Below are 6854 nucleotides of genomic sequence, written 5' to 3' on the forward strand. Positions count from 1 at the left end.
AAAAGAAAAAGTCCAATAACAAAGCTCTTCAAATGTTCTGGTGTCCCTCTCTCCATTTTGTGTCTTATAAGATTAATGAAGGGCATGACATCACGACCTTTCCAATGTGAAGAATTAGGTTTTACCCAATGTAATCTAGCATTGTGATTTCCCTGAACCTTAAAGTTTCCTCATCAAAACTAAGCCAAGGGATACCAGGTATCTCCAATTCCTTTTCAGTAGGCCATCATCTTACAAACTCTTCAACCAACTGGTAAATCCAATTTTTTTTTTAATCATTTTGTTTTCCTTTGTTTAGTTTTTTGAGAAAGGGTTTCTTTGTATAGTCCTGCCTGTCCTGGAACTAGCTCTATGGAACAAACTGGCCTGGAACTTACAGAGATCTGCCTGCCTTTGCCTTCTGAGTACTGGGATTAAAGACATGTACTACCACTGCTCTGCTTCACATAAATTTTTGACACTCTTTTTAACTCTGAAATTTTCCATATGAAATCTAGAATCTCCACACCAGGCCCATATCAATAAGCTCAGGCTGAACAATTTCATGTTCTTCCCACCATTATCTAATACCCTTAAAATCCATTTTCAAACATATTCCCCAGACTTCCACTTGAATTAATTAGAAAATGCATTAAGCTCTTCAGTAATGTAGCATACCTTCTCATGGGCTATAATTTCTATCTCCCCTCTAGAAGCCTGCTTAGACTTATGTAGGTGGAGTTTTCCCTTCCTGTCAGCCATTTTCCAAATAGCCACAAGAGAGTCCTATTATAAATGTTCAGCTGATAGCTCAGGCTCATTACTATCTAACTCTGACACTTAAATTAGTCCAAATTTATTATCTATGCTTTGCCACAGGGCTTGTTACCTTTCTCAGTATGGCTTGCCCATCTTGCTTCTCTCTGTATCTCCTTTCAACTCCCTGACTCCACCCTCCTTTTTCCCAGTCTTTAGTTTGGTTGTCCAGTCTATACTTTCTGTCTGGCTACTAGACAAGGCAGGTAGCTTTTTATTAACAATGAGAGCAACACATTTTCACAGTGTACAGGATTATTCCACAGTAGACTTAAGTCTGACTATAAGACTAAGTGTAGAGGCAACCATTGGTAAGTTCTGATGGGCATCAGTATTGTCTTGCTTGGCATCTTCAGAGAAAGACACTACTGGTTTAGTAGACAAGGAAAGATTAATGTCCTCAGTCAAAGGTGAAAAGGCAGTATTTCAGGGATTGGGGGTCTGACTACATCTTCTGATGAGGGTAGAGCAACTACTTTCCCAGGTGAGGTAAATCCTTGAGAATCTGAGGGATCAAATTCTTTTTCTAACATTTTTTTTTTTTTTTTTTTTTTTTTACTTAGAATGATTCAGAATGTTAACAAAACAGCTGCATTTCCTGGAATTACATAGTGGAATTCAGTCAACAGAATAGTAATTATCTTCATATAAGCTGCAGCAGAGACAACTGAACCTAAAACAAAACACTACCAATCCCATATATAACTAACTTGTGCTGTGCACCAAGAACCTGCTTCAAATTTCCATGCAAACTTACAACCCCTGTACGAGGCAAGGTTAGTGGCTACAGAAAATACTACCAAGACAAGGCTAACTAAAGACACATCCAGCACTATGTTAACTATACAAGAAAAGATACTGTGCAGTTTAAAAACAAACCTTTCACAGCCACAAATTACATTTTTTCCTTTTATTTTATTTTGTAATACCATTCAGTTCTACATATCAGTCACGGGTTCCCAAGTTCTCCTCCCTCCTGTCCCCGTCTCCTTCCCCCCAGAGCACCCCCCATTCCCACCTCCTCCAGGGCAAAGCCTCCCCCGAGGACTGAGAACAACCTGGTAGACTCAGTCCAGGCAGGTCCAGTCTCCTCCTCCCAGACTGAGCCAAGCGTCCCTGCATAAGCCCCAGGTTTCAAACAGCCAACTCATGCAATGAGCACAGGACCGGGTACCACTGCCTAAATGCCTCCCAAACAGATCAAGCCAATCAACTGTCTCACCTATTCAGAGGGCCTGATCCAGTTGGGGGCCCCTCAGCCTGTGGTTCATAGTTCATGTGTTTCCATTCGTTTGGATATTTGTCCCTGTGCTTTATCCAACCTTGGTTTCAACAATTCTCGCTCATATAAACCCTCCTCTTTCTTGCTAAATAGACTCCCAGAGCTCCACCTGGGGCCTAGCCGTGGACCTCTGCATCCAGATCCCTCAGTCGTTTGATGGGGTTTCTGGCAGGACTATTAGGGTGTTTGGCCATCCATCCCATCACCAGAGTAGGTCAGTTCCGACTGTCTCTCGACCATTTCCAGCAGTCTATTGTGGGGTATCTTTGTGGATTTCTGTGGGCCTTTCTAACACTTTGTTTCTTCCTTTTCTCAAGTGGTCTTCATTTACCATGGTCTCCTATTCCTTGTTCTCCCTCTCTGTTCTTGATCCAGCTGGGATCTCCCGCTCCCACAGGCTCTCTTTCCCTCGACCCTCGCCCTTCATTATTCCCACACATGTTCAGGTTGTTCATGTAGATCTCAGCCATTTCTCTGTCATTGGGCGATCCCCATGTTTTTCTTGGGGTCCTGTTTTCCAGGTAGCCTCCCTGGTGATGTGAATAGCAGTTCAGACATCCTTGTTCCACATCTAGTATCCTCCTATGAGTGAGTACATACCATGTTTGTCTTTCTGAGTCTGGGTTACCTCACTCAGGATGATTTGTTCTAGATCCACCCATTTGCCTGCAAACCTCATGATGTCATTGTTTTTCTCTGCTGAGTAGTATTCCATTGTGTATATGTACCACATTTTATTTATCCATTCTTCAGTTGAAGGGTATCTAGGTTGTTTCCAGGTTCTGGCTATTACAAACAATTCTGATATGAACATAGCTGAGCAAGTTCTCTTGTGGTATGATTGAGCATTCCTTGGGTATATGCCCAAGAGTGGTATAGCTGGATCTTGGGGGAGATTGATTCCCAATTTTCTAAGAAAGCACCATATTGATTTCCAAAGTGGTTGTACAAGCTTGCATTCCCACCAGCAGTGGAGGAGAGTTCCCCTAGCTCCACATCCTCTCCAGCATAAGGTGTCTTCAGTGTTTTTGATCTTAGCCATTCTGACAGGTGTAAAGTGGTATCTCAGAGTTGTTTTGATTTGCATTTCCCTGATGATTAGAGATGTTGAGCAATTCCTTAAATGTCTTTCAGCCATTTGAGTTTCCTCTGTAGAGAATTCACTGTTTAGTTCTATAGCCCATTTTTTAATTGGACTGTTGGGCATTTTGATGTCTAATTTCTTGAGTTCCTTATATATTCTAGATATCAGTCCTCTGTCAGATGTGGGGTTCGTGAAGACCTTTTCCCATTCTGTAGGCTGTTGCTTTGCCTTGTTGACCGTATCCTTTGCTCTACAAAAGCTTCTCAGTTTCAAGAGGTCCCATTGATTGATTGTTTCTCTCAGTGTCTGTGCTACTGGTGTTATATTTAGGAAGTGATCTCCTATGCCAATGCGTTCAAGACTACTTCCTACTTTCTCTTCTAGCAGGTTCAGAGTAGCTGGATTTATGTTGAGGTCCTTGATCCACTTGGAATGAAGTTTTGTGCACGGTGACAGATATGGATCTATTTACAGTCTTCTACATGTTGATATCCATTTATGCCAGCACCATTTGTTGAAGATGCTTTCTTTTTTCCATTGTACACTTTTGGTTTCTTCGTCAAAAATTATATGTTCATAGGTGTGTGGGTTAATGTCAGGGTTTTCAATTTGATTCCATTGGTCCACATGTCGGTTTTTATGCCAATACCAAGTTATTTTTATTACTGTAGCTCTATAGTAGAGCTTGGAGTCAGGGATCATGATGCCTCCAGAGGTTGTTTTTTTGGCTCTCCTGGGTTTTTTTTTTTTTTTTTTTTTTTTTTTTTTTTGGTGTTTTGAGACAGGGTTTCTCTGTGTAGCTTTGTGCTTTTCCTGGAACTCACTTGGTAGCCCAGGCTGGCCTCGAACTCACAGAGATCCGCCTGTCTCTGCCTCCCGAGTGCTGGAATTAAAGGCGTGTGCTACCACCGCCCATCTTGTTTTTCCATATCAAGTTGAGTTTTATTCTTTCCAGGTCTGTGAAGAATTGTGTTGGTATTTTGATGGGGATTGTATTTAATCTGTAGATTGCTTTTGGTAAAATTGCCATTTTTACTATGTTGGTCCTGCCTATCCATGAGCATGGGAGATCTTTACATTTTCTGACATCTTCTTCAATTTCTTTTTTCAGGGACTTAAAGTTCTTGTCATACAGGTCCTTCACTTGCTTGGTTAGTGTTACCCCAAGGTATTTTATGTAATTTGTGACTATTGTAAAGGGTGATGTATCTCTGATTTCCTTCTCAGCTTCTTTGTCAGTTTTATGTAGGAGGGCTACTGATTTTTTTGAGATGATCTTGTATCCTTCTATGTTGCTGAAAGTGTTTATAAGATTTATCAGTTCCTTGGTGGAATCTTTGGGGTCACTCAAGTATACTATCATTTCATCTGCAAATAGGGAAAGCTTGCCTTCTTCCTTTCCAATCACAAATTGCATTTTTGTCGTTAAAAGGATGGAGTTGTGTACTGCTCAAATTCATAGCTTCATTAGGGTCCTGCCACACATTCCCATCTCAAGTTACAGGACCCCATTCTTTACCAATTATGCTCTGACTCTAACTGATACACTTTCTGAGGATGAGACTTGAATATTTGCTGTCATTTGGTCAAACTTATGATGAGGGCTTTGGTTTGATTTCCTGCAACTTGAGCTCTGTGACTACTGGAGAGAAGATTCTCATCTACCACACCCTTAGAAACCTGTAGATTGTTTATGTGCATCTAAACCTGGTCAGTTTTGTCACTGAGAACATTGTTGAAATTCATCATTTTGTCCAGAGATGATAGGAGCAACCAAACAGCACAATAATTTCCCTTATTTTTTCACAAATTGTCAAAAATTTTATATAAGGAGTCATCTAATCTGTTGCCTCTTCTGATTAATGAATCAGGATAATCCAATGCAATCGTGTCCTTAAGTTTTTAAAATAGTTCACATAGTGTGATTTCAGTATTCCCTGAGCATCTAGAAGTTTTGGTAACTAGAGAGACTTCAGTAACTGTAGGTTTGGCAAATTAGAAAGCTTATTTCAAATATATAAAACATTCATTCTTATATTTCTGTTGCTCTAGACTCAGTTTTGATACCAAATCCATATTTGGAATTCTCTAGAGGAATAGGACTGATATAATGAAAAAAATGTATATATACATATGCATATAAACATACACATATGTACATATATTATATGGAATTTATTTATTTATTTATTTATTTATTTATTTATTGTGATTTTTCAAGACAGGGTTTCTCTGTGTAGCTTTGGAGACTGTCCTGGAACTCGCTTTGTAGACCAGGCTGGCCTTGAACTCACAGAAATCTGCCTCCTCTGCCTCCCAAGTGCTGGGATTAAAGGCGTGTGCCACTGCCACCCTATATGGAATTTATTAGAATGGCTTACATATTGTGGCCCAGCTCACCGAACAGTGGCCGTCTACCAACAAAAGTTCCAAGAATCCAGTAGTTCTTCAATCCACGAGACTTTATACTTTAGCTGGTCTTCAAGGTCTTCAGTATACACTGGAATCCAGAAGAGGTAGGCTCCAATGCTAGTGAATAAAAGACTTGCCAGCAATAACAAGAGAAAAGCAGGTAAAGAGAGCAAGCCCCCTTTTCCTATGACCTTTCTATAGACTGCCAGCAGAAGGCATGGCACAGATTAAAGATGGATATTCCTACCACAAAAGATGTAGATTAAAGATATATCTTTCCACCTCAAAAGATCCAGATTGAAAATGAGTCTTCCCACTTCAATGATTTAATGAAGATCCCTATAGCTATACCCTGTGGAGAGTCATCACAATATACTCATAAACTGTTTGTATGTGCATATATTTAGTTACATAAGATTTCATTACATGTGTAGACTTATGCCAAACATTGCAGTCAACATAAAGGTTGGTTTCATCTCACCTGACTTTATAACTATACATAATTCCTTCCTTCTTTCCATAAGACCCTAATATATGATTGTTAGAAATGTTTGTCCATTTCTTTAGTCTTATGCTTTCAAAATATTAGGTAATATCCTGGCCGTGGATCTCTGCATCTGGTTCCCTTAGTCATTGGATGAGGCTTGTCTAGGTTGTCCATGTAGATCTCATCCATTTCTCTGTCATTGGGTCATCCTTGTGTCTTTCCCGGGGTCCTGCTTTCTAGGTAGCCTCCCCGGAGTTCTGAATAGTAGCTCCGGAGTCCAACTAGTGAGAAAGAGGAGGGTTTGTATGAGTGAGAATTGTTGAGACCAAGGTTGCAAAAAGCACAGGAACAAATAGCCAAACGAATGGAAACACATCAACTATGAACCAATGGCTGAGGAGCCCCCAACTGGATCAGGCCCTCTGGGTAACTGAGACAGTTGATTAGCTTGATCTGTTTGGGAGGCATCCAGGCAGTGGGACTGGGACCTGTCCTCAGTGCATGTGCTGGCTGTTTGGAACCTGGGGCTTATACAGGGACACTTGGCTCAGCCTGGGAGGAAGGGACTGGACCTGCCTGGACTGTATCTACCAAGTTGAACTCAATCCTCAGGGAAGTCTTTGCCATGGAGGAGATGGGAATGGGGGGGGGGGCTGGGGGGAGGCGGGGCGGGGGGAGAACAAGGGAATCCGTGGCTGATATGTAAAATTAAATTAAATTATAAAATAAATTTAAAAAAACCAAATTATCCCAAGAACCCACATACATTCATATTCAAGCAAATTATTACAAAT

Source organism: Peromyscus leucopus, chromosome 4, assembly GCF_004664715.2.
Source record: "Peromyscus leucopus breed LL Stock chromosome 4, UCI_PerLeu_2.1, whole genome shotgun sequence".
Taxonomy (NCBI): domain Eukaryota; kingdom Metazoa; phylum Chordata; class Mammalia; order Rodentia; family Cricetidae; genus Peromyscus; species Peromyscus leucopus.